We start from the raw sequence: 20,527 nt of genomic DNA on the forward strand, positions 1-20,527 counted from the left end.
TGTGAGCCAGTAACTGGAGGGACTGTGGGCCGTAGGGCTTGTAGGTCTAAACCCCAGTGACTGGAAGGACTGGTGTGTGTGTGTTGTATGTGTGGTGAAAGGTCCAAGTGCCAGCAACTGGAGAAGAGGCCACGGGCACTCGGGCTGTGGGTCTGGGTGGCAGTAACTGGAAGGACTGAGTTGTATGTGGGTGTATAAGAGGTCTAAGTGCTGGCAACTGGCAAGACCTGGGTGTGTTTGTATTTCTTTAGTGAATTTAATCCTCTGCATGTGTGTATTGGGTCTGGCTGAGATGGAGTTAATTTTCCACATAACAGCCCTCATAGTGCTGTGCTTTGTATTTGTAGCTAGAAAGGTGTTGATAACCAGCACCAAGGCTGTTTCTCCAACATTGCCCCCTCACGAGTAGGCAAGATCTTGCGAGGGGACATAGCCAGGACAGCTGACCCAAGCTGACCAAAGGGATATGCCATACCATATGATGTCATGCTCAGTAATAAAAGCTAAGAGAAAGGAGGAGGAATGGGGGGGCATTCATTATTTATAATGTTTGTCTTCTGGAGCAACTGCTACGCATACTGAAGCCCTGCTTCTTGGGAAGTGGCTGGACATCACCTGCTGATGGGAAGTAGAGAATAAAAATTTTTGTTTTCCTTTTGCTTCTGCATGTGGCCTTTGCTTTTATTAAACTGCCTTTATCTTGATCCACGGGGGTTTTTTTCCATCTCATTTTCTCCTCCCTCTCCCTGTCCTGCTGAGGAGGGGAGTGATAGAGCAGCTTGGTGGCACCTGGCATCCAGCCAAGGTCAACCCACCACAGTCCTTTTTGGCACCCAACATGGGGCACAAGACAACGGCAGTTTTGTATTAAGCATGATATAGCTATATTAGTTATTTAGTGGCAATCTCCTGTGTGGGTCATGGAGTTTGTTCGCTGCGCTGCTTATCTCTTTATTTTGCTGAGATTGGGAACATACTAGCACAAACAATAGCTATGTGCTTTGCCCTGGCATTAGTGGCCTTGTGCTGGGGAGCTAGCTTGTGGAGAAGATCAAGGAATACGTCTCCCTCTCCCTACATGGGATTGATATGGAAGGTTTTATTATGCAAGCTCCCGAGGTCCTTGCTCACACTTATATGAGCTCTTTAATAATACTGGTTAATACTGTTGGCATATTATGGGTTTTGTGGAATCTGGTCTCATCCTGGTATAAGAGAAGACAACTTTTGGGTGAGGCAATACTGAAATGTGCCTTGAGGCGGCCGCTCCCTGGGTGGCAGGGTGTGTGGAAGGGTTTGGGCAGATTCCTAGGATGGTTATCACCTCCCATAACCTGGGACTTTACACCTGAACAGGCAAGCAACCCTGGCAAACGGACGTGCCACCAGATAGAAGGGTGCCTTGCCTACCCCAGTGAAAACCAGCAGCTTCTAGCACTGTACTGGAGCCTGGCCTGTGCCTATCGAGCCACAGTTCAGTACTCTCAGAGGACTGTGGTTGAGGCAGGGACCCAAACTGCATCTGAGGACACCATGGTTGAGATAGGGACCCAAACAACAGCAACTACAATAATCACCCCAGTAGTGAAAAGGAAACATTGGACAAGGAGACCAGCGGGTCCATATCATGGATTTGTAAGGGGGGAGGAAGAAGAGCAAAGGTCTGATCCAGAAGCTGGTCCTTCAACACAGGAATTGGAGGAAGGAGCGAGAGAATTCAAACAGGAAACAGAAACTACCTGGTCCCTGACCTCATCAGAACTTTGAGACATATGGAAAGATTACAGCCGCCAGCCAGGTGAGCAGATTGCTGCCTGGCTGCTCTGACACTGGGATAATGGGGCCAACAGTCAGCAGCTGGAAGGTAAGGAAGCCCAATAGCTGTGATCCCTTGCTAGAAACCAGGGAATTGAGAGAGGAATTGGAAAAGAGGCAGCAATTTGAAGTGTCTGGAGATGGCTCCTTTCAAGTGTGAGGGCAAGATACCCATTCAAGGAAGATCTTGTGAACTCCCCAGGAAAGTGGACTACCACAGATGAAGGCATCCAGTACCTGAGAGAATTAGTGGTGCTGGAAGTCATCTATAGTGCTCTAGACAATGATGAGGTTTCCAAAGATCCAGAGGACGTTCTGTGCACATGGGCCATGCAGAGGAAGGCAATTCAAAGTGCCCCAGCATCATATTCTAACAGCTTGGCAGCAATATATTGCCTGGATATGGGTACACCAACTGTGGAGTGTCTTCTTGGCTCCAAAATTTTGAAGAAAATCTCTGTACCTCCTCTTCCCTGTGGGCCAGCACCTTGGCTGTCAGGGGAATTCCAAGAAATCAGTCCTCTCTTGCCCCAGTCATGTCCTGGGGAGGACATAAGGTAGTGGCATGGTGAACCTGCCTTTAAGCTGGAAGCCCATGTACATGAACTGAGAAGGAAGACAGCTGTTAAGAAGGGGCCACCCAAGAAGGCTGTCAGCTCAGTATGTATAATTCACCAGCAAACTTCAAGCTGGACTAGTTGGTGAGTTGGAGGAAACATTTCCACATCTGGAGGACTCGGTCTGAGCCAGTGGTTGGGACAAGGGAGCCCAGGGTCCAGGCATGGATATTAGGCAGGCTGAGAGCCCGTGCTAATATTCAAGGGGTCTGTGATTGTGGGAGTGCTTATGTGATGAATGTGTGAATGTATGCATCTGCTTCACCAGCAAGCATCACATTGCTCTCTTTGGCAAGTAGGAGGTGACCTGCATATGAGTTAAGGGGCCCCAGGTCCAGGCATGGATGCTCAACAAGTTTAGAGGCCGCGCTAACATTCAAGGGGTCTGTGAATGTGGGTGTCCTTATGGATGTGGAGAAGGAGGGCACACGTTTTCATCAGAGAACCTCCATTCTGATCAGCTGGAGGGGAGGAAGAGGACAGGGCTGTCTGCACTTGTGTGAGTTTAGGTAGCATTATAGGTGGGTGCTGCTACCTGCACTGCTCTGTGTGTGTGCAGCCACCCACATTAGGGACCTCTGTGTGTGTGTCTGTCTGTCTCTTTGATACACAATCAACCTTGCTACAGGCCAGACTTGCAAGCAGGAAGAGCAGCAGCTGCATCCCTGGGACTGGGATGAAGACATCACCTGGGACCATTCTGACTGGGTACATCATCTGGGGAGGAGGGATCCTGGGTCTCTTGGATTTGACATCTCCCTTAACACCCTTGATAAGGAGGGCTACAATTCAGTGGGATTTGGAGAACAGAGGAGGTATGGGAATAGGAGAAGGGCCAGAGGAAGCAAAGTGTACTTCCCTGAGGACACTTTGCAGAGGAAGATGGCAGTCACCGTGGGCATAGATCATCACATTTGCAGTGTTTTGGAGGGGAGCTGCAAGAGACAGGAGTGCCAGTAATAGAAATGTTAGGTTACACCAGATGGTTGGTAGACTGGTATGTGAATATGTTCACGTTTAAAGGTCAGCAGCTACTTTGATTCCCTGGAATGGATGTTGAGGATCATAACATTCGTCATGCAATTTACCCTAACTCTGTGCAAGAGCAGTTCAAATGTATGGAAATTTGATGAGGGAACTAGTCTTCCTCTGAATGCTACTGCATGGCACAAAGCAATAAATGTGAATGGCTCTGTACCGACATTACGTATGTAGTCTTCCTCTGATTAATATTCTCTGAAATGTAGTTATATTTAAAGTATTCATAGCTGGTTTTATTAGCTTTTGTTGGAACCCAAAGATTCATGAAAACAGCCAGACAAAATTAACAAAGATTTGTCAGAGCTAACAAACATCCTGGATAGGAAGATATCCTACTATAGCTGTCTTAAAATAACTTTCCTATTTTGACATGTCTTCATCAGCAGTTTTCATGCAAATAATCCTCCAAATGTGCCTTCAGTTAAGATATGCACATAGATTTACATGGAGTTAAGAAGACACAAATGAGACTGTTCATAAATTCGACCCTGGCTAAAATACTTAACATTATAAACAGTGAGCATTTCATAGATTTGTGACTGCAGACATCATTTATATGTTACAGATTACATGAAATGGCATAAATACTACCTGAACTGTAAACTCTTTTGTGCTTTCACTAGAAGAAAGCTTAATACATAGAGCAATATATTACAATACATTGTACAAGACACAAATTCCATAGGGTATATCCTGAAATGGTAAACTTCCATGGGGAAAAAAACCTTAGCTTCTGCTTACTCATTTCAATCAGGAATCAGAGAGGCGCACACTTCAAAACTGAATCTCCCAGTCAGTGCATAAGAACAACTCACTTTTCAGTGGTGTGCAGGTTCCACAGAGCCAAAAGCAACTGAGGTTTTATTCATGTCATTAACTGATCTAAAAATACTCAAGAGGAAAACACTTTTTTATTCAATTTTCAATGCAGAAAAATTACTCAGGAAGTCCAACATCAGATTCAATATTGCACTTTATTGTATACCACAAAATTTATACTACTAGCTCAAGTTCCTGAACAAATGCATTTTTCTTACAAAAGGTGTGCCACAACTGTCTTACAGTGATGGTCTTTTTCTGTGAAGAAAGAATGCGAGAGATTAAAAATACATATGCGGTTTAGGAAATGAAGCATTTCAACTGGAGTTTTCTTCTTTAAGAATAGATGCTTTACTTGGATTTCCAATTTAGCTGGTTGAAGTTGCAATGCCTCAGTAATGGTCACCTCTTGTGAAAGCAGCAGCAAAGATTCACCAGCCCAGGTGAATCTTCCCTGCTTTACAAAGACTTTTCCTACATGGTTATTAGGACTGCATCTATTATTTTTAATGAAACAGCTTAATTTTGGAGACATACATTTGACACATTTACAGATAATATGGATGTTCATAGCAGATCAGGTACTGCATTGGTCAGTCAGAGCACCATACATGAGGTGGCAGCCCTTCACAGAAAGACTGGGTGTTTACTGGGTGTTCACAGAAATTTTTACTAAAAATCTTTAATGTAAGCTTCTCCGTATGAAGTCACCGAGATGCTAATGATAGTAAAACCCACCAGTGTAAAATCTGCACAAAGTTCCACTTCTCTTTCCTGTCCTGCTCACATTGCGGTAATTCAGGTTATAGTTTGCAACAGGGATTTGCTCTGCCTACATCCCTGGAGCCATGCAGGTCAGGCACAGTCCATTCTCTGCAGATCAGGACTACTGTAGAAAGGCTATTATTGCGTTCCCACAATATGCAGAACAAGGGCTTCAGCGGTGGATGTTGACTCCTCAGGTCAACTGCCCTGCTCCCGTCCTTCATTCGAGTGTGGGTCTCTGCTGGTACCCAGTTGCCCCACCAGCAAAGACCCAGGCTTAAGTGAATGTTGTCTTCTCTGCGCCTCCTCTTCCAGGCTCCAGACTAGCTGTACAGCTGGAGCCAGCAGAGTATGTGCACACTGTATTTAAGCTGTGTGCATGACTCATTCCCCACTGCTGAGTCTATCAGGAGTCACAGCATGGGCTTAAAAATAAAATAAAAAACAACCCCAACATTCAAGTCAGTGGCTCAGGTTTGGCGTAAAAAAAAAAAGGTAGGTTGTTGGTCTAGCTACTTCCCGGTCTGTCTTCAAGAATCTCAGCACTGCAGAAAATCTTTTTAGGCATGCCACCTAATATCTATGCTAAACAGTATACACAGCCTCATATTCCTGATATAGGCAAAGTAGACCAATTTCATTGATATTTGCATCACACGGATCAGCTTGCTCAGTCTAGCTTTTGCACAAGTAGCAAATAGCTGAATCATAATGTCTAATAGCCTGGCTGGCACTGCATTGTCTAAATGCAGAAAAGGGACTGATCCTAGACACTAGCTCTCTTATTTCAGCTAAGCATGTCAGGTGTCTCATACCACCCATGCCAGGCAGGAACAGTTCCAGGGTGCAGGGCAGGAGTCACGAGTTGTCAGGTTTTTTTAGGTGCAGATCAGAACAGAGAAGTGGTATTTCTCCATATTTTTTTTTTTTTTTTTTCACAGCTCTCCTTTTCCATTGTTATTAGAACTCGGGGACTTTTGCTAAGGCACACATGCCACGTGTGAGTTAAAGTACCTTTGATTCTCATAAATGGGATCTTAATTCTCCTGTCTACTTAGACTGCATTTTCAAGCTGTCTTCAAGTGCCGGTAGTACAGTGATTCACGTCTCAAAAGGAGAAGATAACCACCAAATAAATTGCATTTTCTGAACAGTCATGCAATCAATCACTGTTTCTTAAACCTAGAGTTGTTGCTTAGAGACTTTTGTAGTATTTGATCCAGTAATGGCAAAATATCTCTATTTTGCTCACATTGTGCTATGAAATTATGAAGAAATTAAATATATGGTGATCTCATTTTCCCACTTCTTTCATATATTCTAGTTTATTACAAAAGACAGGCCTAAAGTCAAGTTTTAATAATTCATTTTGTGCAAGAAGATTATGAATTTTTTGCAGCAGACAGATTCCACGTGGCTGCTCTCCTTTCTGAGCATCAAGAGAATGAGCTGGAGGAAAAAAAAAAAAACAACCCAAACCACCACAGCAATTCAGACTGATCACTCCTCCTAATCCCAAATTAATGATTTTCTGGAGTGCATATGGATCATTCTCCTTTGTATTAAACTTCTTCAAAACCATCACTGTTGCCACCTTTTCTATTTTTTCATGGAATGCTTTTTTTCTCCCCCCTGCCCCCAGTCAAAGTTCATTATGTACAACATGTACACTATAAATGGTATCGTAAAGCTTGCAGACAGGTTTCCATTCCAGTTTTCATCTTCATTTGCTCACAAGTTCCTAAACTCCTTCCAGTTGAGATGAAATGGTCCATGCTTGATCTCTGCCTTTGACTTCACCTACTGTGAAAACAAAATAGCGTCAAGGAAGTTTAGCTTGAGTGTCTGGAACCTAAAAGGAACAAAATCAAACCTTATTGTTTCCCCAGGTTGCAATGCTTAATCATACAATACATAAACATGATTGCTCTTCCAGTGTAATACTCATGGGAAAAAAAAGATTGTATGCTCTTTATCAGATTTGAATCTTATCTCTAAACAATTGGATGGAACATTTTGATTGACTTCCTAATGATAGCATTTCTCTAGCAGTTACTAATACGTAACTAGAACCAGCCATCTTGTTCTGCTAGAGCTCTGTGTATGTGCATTTGCCCTTTATTTTTTTTTTTTTAACACCATCTGGATCCATGCAGTCTATGCTACAAAAAGCCAGATCAAATCTTGTCAGCAGCACGTCTCCCTCTTCATCTGTGATTGCTTTTTTTTTTTTTTCATACTTCTCATCATGTTGTGAACACTTGGGTTTGGAGGCAGCTTTCACTTGTGTAAATGATGTTTGCTTGTTCAGAACAGAGCGTTATGAATTACATAAAATAACATTGCAACTTCAGTTTAGTTTGTTAAGTAAGCTATTAGTTTGGTAGTTATTAAGTTGTTTAATAAACTTTAGTTTAGTAACTGTGGTAGGAGTCTCTGTTGCCACTTAGAAGAGTCAGGCTTCATTCTCGCTGCTGCTGTCATGCCTTCGTCACTGGAAAATATTTGTCAGGGTAAGCTGAAGGTAAGGAGAGAAACAGAAAATGAAAGTATTTATCATCTCACCTGGTTAAGGAACAACCTCTGCAGGCACTCAGGACAACTGCAGGATCATGCTTAAACATTAATGTGTGTGATTGGGAGGAATGGAAAAAGAAAAGCTGCTGGGATAAGAAAATATGCATTTCCTTAAGGGGAAAAAACCTCTAAGGAAAAAAAAGGAAAATTAAATTGAGATAGTGAATACCCACTATGGGCCACTGCATGGTAGTCTACAGGCCATGTCTCCCAGGCAGACAGATGCTTCTTTGCAACACGAAGCCTGAACAATTCCTCCCGCTCAGCAACCCACCAGTTTGCTCTGCTTTTCATAAGCAGGGTATGCTGCAGCCAGGGCGATGCAGTGGCTGCACTGGCACAAGGATCACACAAAACATACTTGGTCGCTGGAAGACTGAAGAAAAACTTGGAAGCGTAACCCCTTCCATGACCTCTGCCAGGCACAAAGCCAGTGGTTGTACCCTGTGGTGCCAGCTCCACTGACCCTATGGAGAGCTCTTCCCTGCACAGGCTGCTGCTGGGGGCAATAAATAAGAGTCATTCTTGCCTTGGAGGATTTGTTGGAGGAACAGAGGGAGACCAATGCTCTGTTTCACAGAGCCACTGAAGACCAATATAAATATTTGTCCTCCTCCCTTGGGAGGGAAGTCCCCATCCCGCACCCAATCCCCCTTGCCAGGACAAGCGAGGCTGCCTTGTCGCCATGTTCTGCCCCACTTTGGTTTTCCTGGCCAGGTCCCCATGCAGTCACACCGTGGGAATGTGCATAGCAATTTGGGTGACATCGAATGTACCCGCTGGCTACATGCCTGTCCATGAAAGACCTGCAGAGCACTGGCTGGCAACTACCTTCCCCCCCCAAGAGTGAATCTTGAGCTTTGGAACAAATTTGAATTTCTGAGAAATACAAATAGCCACAGATGCATCCATTTTGAATGTGGTCCCACCAACCCCAAAGGTATTGCTGAAATGAAATGTGGGGGAAGAAGGAATAGGAATAGAGGTTTATTTACTCTTTTTTTTCCCCCAGAGGTTTATTTACCTTTTTCCCCCTGGGCTTCAAATGAGCAAGCCACTCCACCCTTTGTGCTAGCAAAGTCATGGAAATCCTTTCATTTACGCCATAATCACGCCTGAGTGCATTAGGTGGTGCCACTTGCTTTCCTAAGAACAAGTTATCTTGGCTTCCACTTGCCTTGATTTATACCCATATTGCACAAACCGCTTCACAGGTGTGTCAGATCACTCTCAGATTTGCTGTGGTTGGGCTCACTTGCATATTTGTTTCCTCACTTGTTTCCCACAGCATCTCAATGATCTGGTGGACTAGGACTGGGTGGGCTAAAAATGATTTTTTTCCCCATTCCACAAATATTCTTCAGCTATAAGCCACTTTCCCATTTCTTATTAGGTGGCATCAAGACCATTTCAAGGCTTTGTTACCAAAAACACCCACGGGACGGCGTGCAGGAGATCGGGTACATGGGTGCTTGCTGATGCGCACACGGGCACGCAGCGTGCAGCCGGGCGCGCGGGGCCCATTGCACAACAGGAGGGTTTTAGAGCTCAAAAGACGGAAAGTTTGATATCTTTGGAAATGCAAGGCTGAGCATCAGTTTCTTAATCAGCAGTTACAGCTGCTGTCTACTGCCTTCGTGGCAACCCCCTGCTGATGGTGGAAGTGGTTTAGGGAATATTTTGCAATACAAAGATCACCTCTTAAAGGAGAAAGCAGAGCACTTTGCCATCTTTCAGCTGTAGGGCCAAAGCTTTTTGCACACTGGTTTTAGAGCACTGAAAAAATTAAATAGCCTAATAAGGAGTAGAGAAATCCTGACCTTTCTTTACTACCATTTTATTCAGCATATATATGAATGATTAATTTGTGCTGAATAACTTGTACAGTACCTGTGAGTGCGTGACTTCCCTTAGTTTATTAAACAGGAGTGCAGCAAACATCCTCTCCTTCCCCACCACTTCTGGCTTTTGTCACAAGGGGTGCTGAAAGTATTTGAAATTTAAGTAGCTACTGGTGAAGTCAGAATATTTTTCACACATCCCTCCCAAGAGTCATGGTGTAAGACGTAGCCATGCACTCCTAAGGGTCTGGATTATCTCAGATGGAGCCACACATTAGCAGGATTACTCTCACCAAAGGTGGTTTCCCAGCTGCAGCAGGGCTTATTTGTCATTAAACCTCAAGCTTCAGTTACGTTTAACAACACGGCAACCCCATGCAAATACACAGGTGTGCAGTACAAAACTTTTACGGAAGGGGAAATGTTGTGGGTCCCAGCAGCCGGAGCCCTGACTCTTCTCCATGGATGTGCAAAAGAAATGAGGACAGGAGGAGCATCATGGTCACCCCCTTCGGAGCCAGGGGCTGCAGGATGCAGGCCCAGACCTCTGCGCTGGGCGTTAGGGATAGTCATTAAATATTTGCTGATGATGTCAGGGGCTAATCGCTCCCGTGAACTTGAATCTTAGTACTTTCAAGCTCTGGCAGGAATGAACTTGAATGAGATAAATGTTCTTGCACTTACAAAGTATTTTTACAATTAATTGCCCAAATACTCCTGGGAAATGGGAAGTCAGTTTCCTCAATTTGTTGGAAAGACAGTTAAATCAGGACTATTAGGAAGCTTAAGTAAGAGCACAGAGTAAATTGCTGTCAAATCAGATGGAGAAAAGGCAACTCACCAGTACCTGTTTGTTGGTCTGATGTTTTGCTGCCCTGACGGTGCCGTTTAGTCCAGCAGCCGCAAGCAGGGACACGGCACTCGGTGGGAGCAAACCCAGGACCTCTGGCAGTGCCGCTCCGCCACAGCCACAATTGTCACCAAGACACTTCTTCCCCCTTGGCCCCCAAAGTCCAACAGCCGTCGGCTTCATCGCTGTTGGCAGACAGACCTCAATAGCTGGATGAAGGTGGTGGGAGCAGGAGAGCCAGGATTCCCCACTGATGGGTCAGGGGCTGCTAACCCTGCTATTGCTAACTCCAGGGGAGCCCGGGGCTGTGGTCTCAAAAACCACAGTTCGCCAGGCAGCTGAAAGGCAGTTACAGCCAGCTTTTTTAAGTTAACATTTGATCTTTGTCATAAGTATTTTTTATGCAGTGCTTTCTAAGCTCCTTCCCTGTAAAAGGAAGAAAATGCCTCTGACAATGTTGCAAGTATGTTGTGAGTATATTGATGTGGATATTGAGAAGTGTCAAAGTTTTTCCTCTTTTCAAGTAACAAGGATCAAAAGTTCCAAAGTTTAAAACATTCACTTAAACCTTGTAAGTACCTTGAGACATCATTAGTACATTTTTTTCTAAGCTTGCAGCCTTTTATTTCATACGTTATTCAAAAACACAGCTTCCATATAAATGTCATAAGGGTGTAATGTTCAACTTCAGTTTAACAGGAGAAAATCATGAGCAAATCAGATCAGCACCACTTGTTACTCCAGGTACAGGAGCCTGCCATGCTCCACCAGCATCTCCAAAAGCACAGGTTCAGGCAATTGAAAGAATACAAAGCATTAACAGAGACAGGCACTTGAGACTTAAAGTTCCCAAAGTTGAAGGGCTCTGGTAAGAAGTCCTCCGCATTATAGAATTTTAGTTTGTTTTTTCCAGCATTTCCCCTCCAGAATGCTCCCAAGACTTAGCAAACTTGGAAATCTTGCACCACTGATTAGCTTCTAAATTGCTTTAGCTAGTTGTAAGGTTACATCAATGGCACTGGTGTATGAGATGGATTGCAATTGTTCATTTCAGTCTCAAACTGGAAAGAAAAGAAAGAGAAGCTGGCATTGCTAAGGTGAGGAGTGTATATATATCTATATAGGAACCACAACTGTTTTCTTAAGGAAAAGTTTATATTACTAGGCTATTATTACATACCTAACACCCCTCCAGACACTACTGTAACACAGGTAGGTACTAAAGACATCCTCAGAAATCCTAATGTTTCAATAAATCAGATAGAAATGCTCAAAATATACTTTCTTTGTTAGAGTTCTTGCTTCAGAACCTTCCCAACATAAAAACTTTTTTCTTTTTTTTAATTTAAGATCTCATTCCAAATTTCAAAGAAGTATGCCTATGTCCAACTTAGCTTTGTATTTTATTAAGGGACCAACTTTCAGCTTTATTAAAGCTTTAATACACAGTCCTTTGGATTGCAAGGCGCAGCAGATCCATTAGCATGTCATTGAGTGCCATTATACAACTGCTTTGAATTTTTGTGGCTCCACATGTGCTATATTTGGATACACAGCGAGGTAATTCAGGTGCTGGGCAAGTGCTTTTGACAAGGGGATGTTGGATAACAGATCCCACCTGTACTGACGTGGTTAAAATGCCATAGTAGTGCGGTGTGGATGAAGCGTTATTTCAGTACTGCCAATAGGTAAGTGTGCAAGTTGCCCTCTTCAGGAGAGAAAAGACATACTCAAACAGGAAGGTTTGAAAAGGATTATTATTTTAGGTTAATCTATTTTTAAAGCAAGTTATCAAATATTTGATTGAAGCTCTGTAGAGAAATAGCGAGCTTGATTTATGCAAGGAAGCTGACACCTCTGCCAGGAGATGTTATGTAGTAGGTTAGCATTGTCAGGCTAATGTAACTTAATTATGGGTACTGAAAACAAAGTATTTAGGAATGAAGTTACAACTGAACAGCCACTGTGCCTACAAGTGACAGAAGTAGAATAGTTCCATCAACTTGAGCGATAAACTGAAGCCCATTCGTGAAATCAGTGGGTGTCTCGCCTGAATGAACAGTGCAGGATTAGACTCAATTGCGCATCATGCCAGCACTAGTTAGAAACATAGAACAGATGTCAAGTAAATAGGGAAGTCTGGGACAAAACAGAAATAATTGTAAAAATGTGCCCAAGGATAAAATAAATTGATCCTAAGACACTAACAAACATTCTTGTATAAGACAAAATGAGTCTTTGTACTGGGTTGGCTTTTATTTTCTTGCTAATATTGCATAACAGAACTATACTGGCACGATGAGGAGGGGGGATAATAAAATAACTTATCAATGCACTATTAACTCTACATGCTCTTACCTAATAATAAGATATTGATGTCTCCTTTAATGCGTGTCCCATTGTTGAGAACTTTCTCATTACCCTGCAGTAGCATACACAAAATGGCTTTTTTAATATACTCATGGCCATGAATGTTTGGTGCTAAAGACTTGCTTAAATGGTCAAAGATATCCTATTTAAGAAACAGCAAACACTTACATTGCACATTACCAACACTAGCATGGAATCTCATTATCCATTAGCCAGTATTAGTGCAATTTATAACTTACTTCAGTTTGAGCTTTGCAGAATTTCTTGATCTTTGCCACATCATCAACTGAGAATGTGGGCGCTATTTTTTTGCTCATCAGTTTGACATTATTAGCCAGCATTATTGTCCTGGGTATTTTCCTCCAGATGCAGAAAAATATCATGAGATTAACTGTTAAACAGATGAACTATTAAATACATACTGGACCATTGTTTTCATGACACAAAAAGCTGCTTAGGAAAGAGAAAGAGCAAGTGGAATCAAATTCAAAGAAATTATTAGATGTATCCATTTTATTATGGCTTAGCGAGTGAAATCCACACTAAAAGAGGATTGAATGAAGTTCCAAGATTAGAATTCAAAAGAACTAAAAGTGCATTGTATGGCTTTAGAGTGCTGGGAATTTCATTTCTTCCTTGCCCCGCAATATGAGTGGGTGCCATATCTATATGGTGAGGAGCAGGAGACATCCTATCGAAGAATGTGCTCTGGCGTTAGGGCTACATTTGAAGGAAAGAGAGAGGACAACTCGGTTTTTCCTTTGTTTTCAAAAGGCTTGTCAGACACTCGGGCTTCTTCTAAACACTGATCAGACAGGCCTTGCAAACCCCACAAGGGGAGAAAAAGCAGTCATCTCAGAAACCTAAACTTTAAGGCAGAATGTGGGGAAACACCACCTTAACTTCTACTTTACGAACCTACCGATCTTTTGTTAGTTTACCGGCCCTGTAGGGAAGTGCTGGTGAGACAGCTGACGCTCCAGAAGGACCATGAGAAAACACTTTGGGGAGAGGAGAGCGCAATTGATATAAACTATCTCCAAGATCTGTGCGTGAACAACACGAGCCACCCCCAGGGCATGGTTGTGTCTCCCAAGTAAGAGGACTTGAACAAGGAAATAAAAGTAAGAGGACTTGAACAAAAAAATAAATCAGAAACTAATGCAATTCCAGCTCGGAGTGCCTCGGCGTGGCTCTGGAGGCTCCCGACAGGCCTCTGCGTCCTGCTGAGCCTGCCTCAGCCATGGCGGTGAGGCAGAGCTCTCCCGCCGCCCGCCTCGGCCATGCCCAGCTGAGCGCTGAGCTGCGCAGCCACCACCGCCGCGCACGAGGGCGGCTCATGGAGGAGCAGGCAGACGGCTCGGGGGATGTTCAGCTGTCACAGGGCGGGGTCCGGGGCCAGGTAACGGGAGGAAATTTGGCAAAGAGGAGACGGAGATAGGTGGAGGTGGATGTTGTCAGCTCCACAAGCGGCGCGGCAGGCGTCCCCGCCAGGCGCGGGGAGCAGCAGGCGGCAGCAGCCATTGGTGAGCCCTATTGAGGTGCTGGAGCGTGTCCAGAGAAGGGCAACAAGGCTGGTGAAGGGTCTGGAGAACAGGCCTTATGAGGAGCGGCTGAGGGAACTGGGGTTGTTTAGCCTAGAGAAGAGGAGGCTGAGGGGAGACCTTATCACTCTCTACAGCTCCCTGAAAGGAGGTTGGAGTGAGGTGGGTGTTGAGCTCTTCTCCCATGTAGTTAGCGATAAGATGAGAGGAAATGGGCTTAAGCTGCGCCAGGGGAGGTTTAGGTTGGAAATTAGGAAAAATTTCTTCACGGAAAGGGTAGTCAAGCATTGGAACAGGCTGCCCAGAGAGGTGGTGGAGTCCCCATCCCTGGAAGTGTTCAAAAAATGGGTAGATGTGGCACTTTGGGACATGGTTTAGTGTAGTCTACCCTTGACTGGCTTAGAGTAGACTTGGTAGTGTAGGTTAATGGTTGGACTGGATGATCTTAAAGGTCTTTTCCAACCTAAACGATGATTCTATGATTCTATGATTCTATTTCTGGCTCTAAAAAAAATGGGGTCTAAGTAGATCCTCAGGGAAAAGTCACTGAGGGTTTTTTTGTAATTGGTACAGGGGAAAATGACAATAGAATTAATAGCACTTGAAGTTGTGCTGACAAGAATTTTTTAACTGTTCAGTAAACGCCAGTCCCTCCTATTCGATACCAAGCTCCCCTCAAGCCTGACAGACAGCCTCCTCCGCGGCCATGCCCAGCTGCAGGGCCAGCTGGCAGCGACTTGGGGAGGGGGTGTCAGTCAAAGGTACCTTGACGCAAGGAGATTTTTATGACCGCTTATTCCTCCTGTGCACTATCAAAAAAAAAATTAGTTTTTCTGTAAATACCTTTCATGTTATCTTTGCAATATTGTAAGCAGAACCCTTTGCTCTTGGGACACGCGGTATTTGGATATTTCCCCACTGAGGAGGAGGATGGACGGCAACTCCAGCAGCTACGGTCGCACAAGGGTGCAGCGAGGAAGGGAGCAGGCGATGGCACGTAAGTTGCCTGCATTGCTATTTCAGTGCCTGCATTACCCTGCGCTGCAGCTAATGCCCTGAGGTAGATGAGGACGCCCGGATTTGAAGAGACGTCCACCCCGAGACCCCTGCTCTGCACTGAGGGGCGATGCCTCCCCACCGGCCCCGGCAGCGGGCACCCAGCAAGACCGATGCCACCAGCAGAGCAGGGGGAAAATGCTCCGTTAATACTTGCCACTAATACTTACCGATTAAGAAAACCCACCATATTGCGTTTTATACAGCTGGGAGACAAAACACAGACCAAGTTACAACAAAGCTTAAATCCAAAATAATTACATTTTGTCACAATTCCTTCCACACAGCCCAAGCTACCAAGGAAGCGAGCCGCCAGCGCTCGGGGAGAGACACGATTTGCTCCACAGGTTCCTTCAATCCCAGCGCGAAAATTTCCAAATGTTTGAAACAGGGAGCAACTAAATCTTTTAATGCTCTCTGAAAAGCAATCAGCTCACCGAACGCATCATTCAGCAGCCTCCAATATAAAATAATTAAACCATGAAAAGCTGCTGCAGTAATCTTACTTTAAAATCCTCAATTCCTTTACATTTTGAGGATCTGATGGCATTGACTCCAGTCAGACACACACACAGGCAGGGCAGAGACCGCAGGAGCTTCTCACAGCTCAGCTGAACACACCTCTTCCACTCCTTGAGCAGAGGCAGCTTAACTTTATGAAGATTTGTTGTTGCAGCAAAACTATCCGGGAGATACAGCTAAATCCAAATTCATTTCATTTCCAGCCAAATTATATTTTGATGCAGGTCACTAGAAGCTAATCTTTCATCTCTGTTTTTCATACATGAAAATGAAAAAAAGAAGATTTTCAGATTAAGCAGCATTTATCATACTAAATAGAATTAAATCAAATGGAAAATTGCATAAAGAAGCCCAGCTAAAACAATCAAATTAAAAAAGCCCCTTACCTGTGTGAACGTAATCTTTGATTTTCTCAGAAGAGAAGAAAACCTTATTATTAAGCAAACTTAAAAGGGAGCCTGGATTACCCTTTTCCCATTTCCCTGCACTTGAACTGTCAGTCTGTCTTCACGAACAGATTTTGCTTCCTGTCTGTCAGGCAAGTTCACTTGCTTGTTCTCACATGCTGGAAAAACTCGTGTTTTTGGTATTGCAGAAGCACTTAAGCTGTACAGTAAGCAGCAGACAAGTAGCAGATGATTTTTTATTCATGCATTTTTTGTTAGTTACATGCATATCCACCAACACACAGGTGCATACACACACCTGCATTCAGTAATGTAACACAGCTTTAGCAAAAACCAGAGCTAACCAGAGGCTAGCCTGCTTTTAACAACCTTTTATTGATGCTCTGACTTTTAAAGAGCTCCCATCTGAAACAGCTTATGGTAAGTATTAAAAATGAAGAAATAGCAAAGCCTTCTAGAAGACACCTATTTAAAATTATCTGAGATATTTCAGCATAATTGAAGGAACTATAATCCTTTTTTTCCCAAAAAATTCCAAGTCTTCCATTACATCAATTAAAAATGCATTTATGAACTTGGCTTATGGCAAAATGCAGAACAATAAGCAGTAGCTGTTGTGGGGAATGGCTCTCTGGGAAGAATTTTTCTGATATATAACACAGGTGTAAGAGGCCTTGGGTCAAATTTTGCTGATGAACATTATCTTAGTTTCTTGGCTGGAATCCCCTCTGGCTTCTAAAAATCCTATTTCATTTCAGGGCAAATTTTGTCTGAGAAATAAATGTGGAAACCCATGCAGTAAGGTTGGTTTCACACAGAACTTGAGAAATGCTGAGGTTTGGGGTCCAAGACAACATTCACGTTGTTCCTTGGTATTTGGGCACATTTCCTTTAGACCCCCATGAATGAGTGGGTGCAAACTGCATCCCTTGAGGGAAGGTTGGGTTTTTTTTACCCAGTCAGAAACAAGCATCCCCTAATTCAAAGTGTTCCACAGGTTAGTGCATGAATCTCAGGCTCTGTGAGTACCAACAGAAAGTTGTGACACCTCGGAAAAGCATGCAAGAACAGAAATACCAGAGGCAGAGTCACGTATGTGTTACAAAGACAACGTGCTGATACTGTTTTAGTGGTGGCGCTGGGGTCTTTAAATGCATCTGTTCCTAAAATCTTGATTTTTGCTGAGCACTTCTGAATAAAATCCAGCATAAGTTGTAGGTGAAAATTTGCATTTTAGCATGAAACTTTGAAACTCATTAGTGAAGACAGTGACTTTTAAATACAAAATACCTCTTCTGTCTCTGAAAGCCTCCGAGATGTAAATCATTGGAGACAGGGAAAGCAGTCCCAAGCAATATCCCGGTGTGTCCTGTTCCCATTCCCTTGCCATGCTCTTTGCTCAGGGCTGCTGCGAGGGAGGCAATACCAGGCTGCAACCTTGGGCTGAGCTGCTGCGGCTCGGCTTACGCTGGCTCTTGTTCTGTATGTCGGTCCTTTGTGTTTGGAGATGAAAGGCGCAGTGTGACAGAGAGGCCTCTCCTCTCTCCTTTAGAAACTGCCTTCTCATCTCTGGTTTTCCACCGTTCAAACATAAGACTTTGAAAAATATTTCAAAGCTGCGTCTTGTATATGGAAATTCATCACTCCAGGCAGGTTCATGATCAGTCCTGAGATTTCAAGCTCAAAAGTAAGAACCTGCAGCCTAAATATAACTCCTTTTACTTGCGCTTTGCCCTTCTCTGATTTTGCTGTTTAAAGCCATCGGTAGGAATAAGATTACACCAACTTTCATGGATCATCTGTGTAGTTTTACTTTAGGTAGGTATTTCAATTTTCTTGTAAAAACACTGGGTTAAGGAAATATGAACACAAGCCATTTGGATAAGCTACAAAAATCAAATTCCAGCTGCTAGTTATCAAATATAAGTGACTTTATACATTCTTAGGGAACTGAACTCTGTACAACTAGACAGCAGCTGAAGGTGCCTCAGTAATCCCCAAAGTGGGGAAATAACCAAAGCACTTTCAGGGCAGTAGGAGCAGAAATATCATGCCATACACTGGGCTTAGGGATGGGTTCATTTTATACGTGAAGAACCAGGGGAGAAGAATGAAAGAAACTCCATCAACTGAAAGCTTTGTGGTCCTCGAAACAGTTCTCACTGCTCAACAGAAGTGGGGTATTTTATAACCACTAGTTACATGCTTTTATAAGTGGGTATCACTCTACGTGATTCCTTCAGGGTTTGCAGGCACGGTGGAAGCCAAAACCAAGTTTATCTGCAATGGAAGCTCAGAGGTTAAAGCTCTTGGAGCAACAGGGGTACTGACAGCAGGAGCAGGGCAGGAAAAGGATGGGCTGTTTTGCCTGGACATACCTAGCAGGACTTTGTGTGTGGGACCAGAGGCAGCCGCCCACCCCCTGCAACCACCCCATCACTCATGGCAAGAGGCACCCAGTCAGTCTGTGGAGGCCAAAAGGTAGCAGAGGAGGGTGGCAACATGAAAGGCTATGCTGGGATAGGTTTGTAGGTGAAGCTGGGAAACCTGGATTTGTACTGTTTTTTGCTTTTTTAATTAGTGGGCTTTTTATCCTTGGCCTGCTGCACTCCTCCTGCTGGAAGCTCAGTTTCCAAGTCTTAGTTTTTAGCATTGCACAAGAAGCTCAGATGGAATTCTATAAAGCAAAAAATGAACATTGCAGACCCTGTGAAATGACAGTTTCTTTTTTCAGTAAACCAGCTGCAGCAGAGAAGAGTCAAAAGAAGAAACAATATGTGCCCTTACATTCTTTTTTTTAAAAGTCAGGAAGGAAGGGTTATTGGAAAGCTTACCAGATAGGTAAGAGAAAAGGGTTTAACTATCACTGTCTTTCATTACAGGAAGGAGAAGCCAAAAACATTTGAGAAATCAATAGTAATGTAAGAGGTTACACAGACCTATGTGGGACATATGTAGACAGAGGGCTGCTCCCATCCCTACTGCAGTTTCATTGATATGTTAGTAAAAGGAGAAATTTCAGGGCCATGAAAATGATCCGAGGGCTGGAACATCTCTCGATGAAGAAAGGCTGAGAGAGGTGGGGTTGTTCAGCCTGGAGAAGAGAAGGCTCTGGGAAGACCTTCTTGCATCCTTTCAATATATAAAGGGGGCTGATAAGAAAGATGGAGAGAGGCTTTTTACCAAGGCATGTAGTGACAGGACAAGGGGCGATGGTTTTAAACTGAAAGAGGGTAGATTTAGGTTGGACATAAGGAAGACATTTTCTATGATGAGGGTGGTGCAACACTGGCACAGGTTGCCCAGAGAATTTGTGGAGGCCCCATCATTGGAAGTGTTCAAGGTCAGGTTGGATGGGGCTTTGAGCAACCTGATCCAGTGGAAGATGTCCCTGCCCATCACAGGGGCGGTTGGACTAGATGATCTTTAAAGGTGCCTTCTGATCCAAACCACTCTATGGTTCTATGAAATACTAATCTAGTATGATTTTCCAGTCTTTTTGAAGTATAAAAATACCCATTGTCTTCAGGAGGAAACTGGAGGGCTAGTTACCAGGATGGCCTGTGCTTCATTCTTCAGGATCAAAGGCTATCTAGGACTAGCATTTAGGATAGTTTCTAGCTGTCATACATTTCTCCCACTTGCAGAGCTGCAGTTAAATAAAGAAGATTAGCCAAGATATATGCAGTTCTTCAGGGCTTTGCCAGACCTTATGCCAGTTCTTACAGCATCGACCCATTAGTGCTTCCTCCTGCTTTCTGTTTGCACTAACCCACTGGAAACCCAGCCCTGGAGACCTGCTTCACTGACCCCCATATTCATTAAGAATAACTGTTGATACTGTATAACAGAATAGCAGCAGCGCAATTAAAACAGCTCCTTCTTGTGGCAGAGCTTTTATGGGTTTGGCAGAGAGTCCTAATGAGATCCCTGAGCCCATCTATCACTATCTGCAACCCCTACAGTTGGTTTCATCTTTTGGAGGCTGTGTGTCAGTCTGACACTGTGTGGCACGTACAAGGACTACAGCAGCCACCGCCACACAAAGCAAGAGGACACATCCCTCTGCTTCATTGCCAGCTCCTTAGACTTGGCACCTTAAATAAGTTGTCTCCTTCCTCCCCATTTTCTTTCCTTTTATTCTCCTTCCTCCTACCCCAGACTCCCTGTTGAGGAATGGTTTTCATTTAAACCAAGCGTGTTTGGCACCAGATTCCTTTTGTCCCGCCCAGGAGTCAAGGGAATCTTGAGGTCTCATTGAGCAATAAATAAAAGATTTGGATCATATTTCTATGCTCACTTT

The sequence above is a fragment of the Pelecanus crispus genome, chromosome 2 (assembly GCF_030463565.1).
Source record: "Pelecanus crispus isolate bPelCri1 chromosome 2, bPelCri1.pri, whole genome shotgun sequence".
Taxonomy (NCBI): domain Eukaryota; kingdom Metazoa; phylum Chordata; class Aves; order Pelecaniformes; family Pelecanidae; genus Pelecanus; species Pelecanus crispus.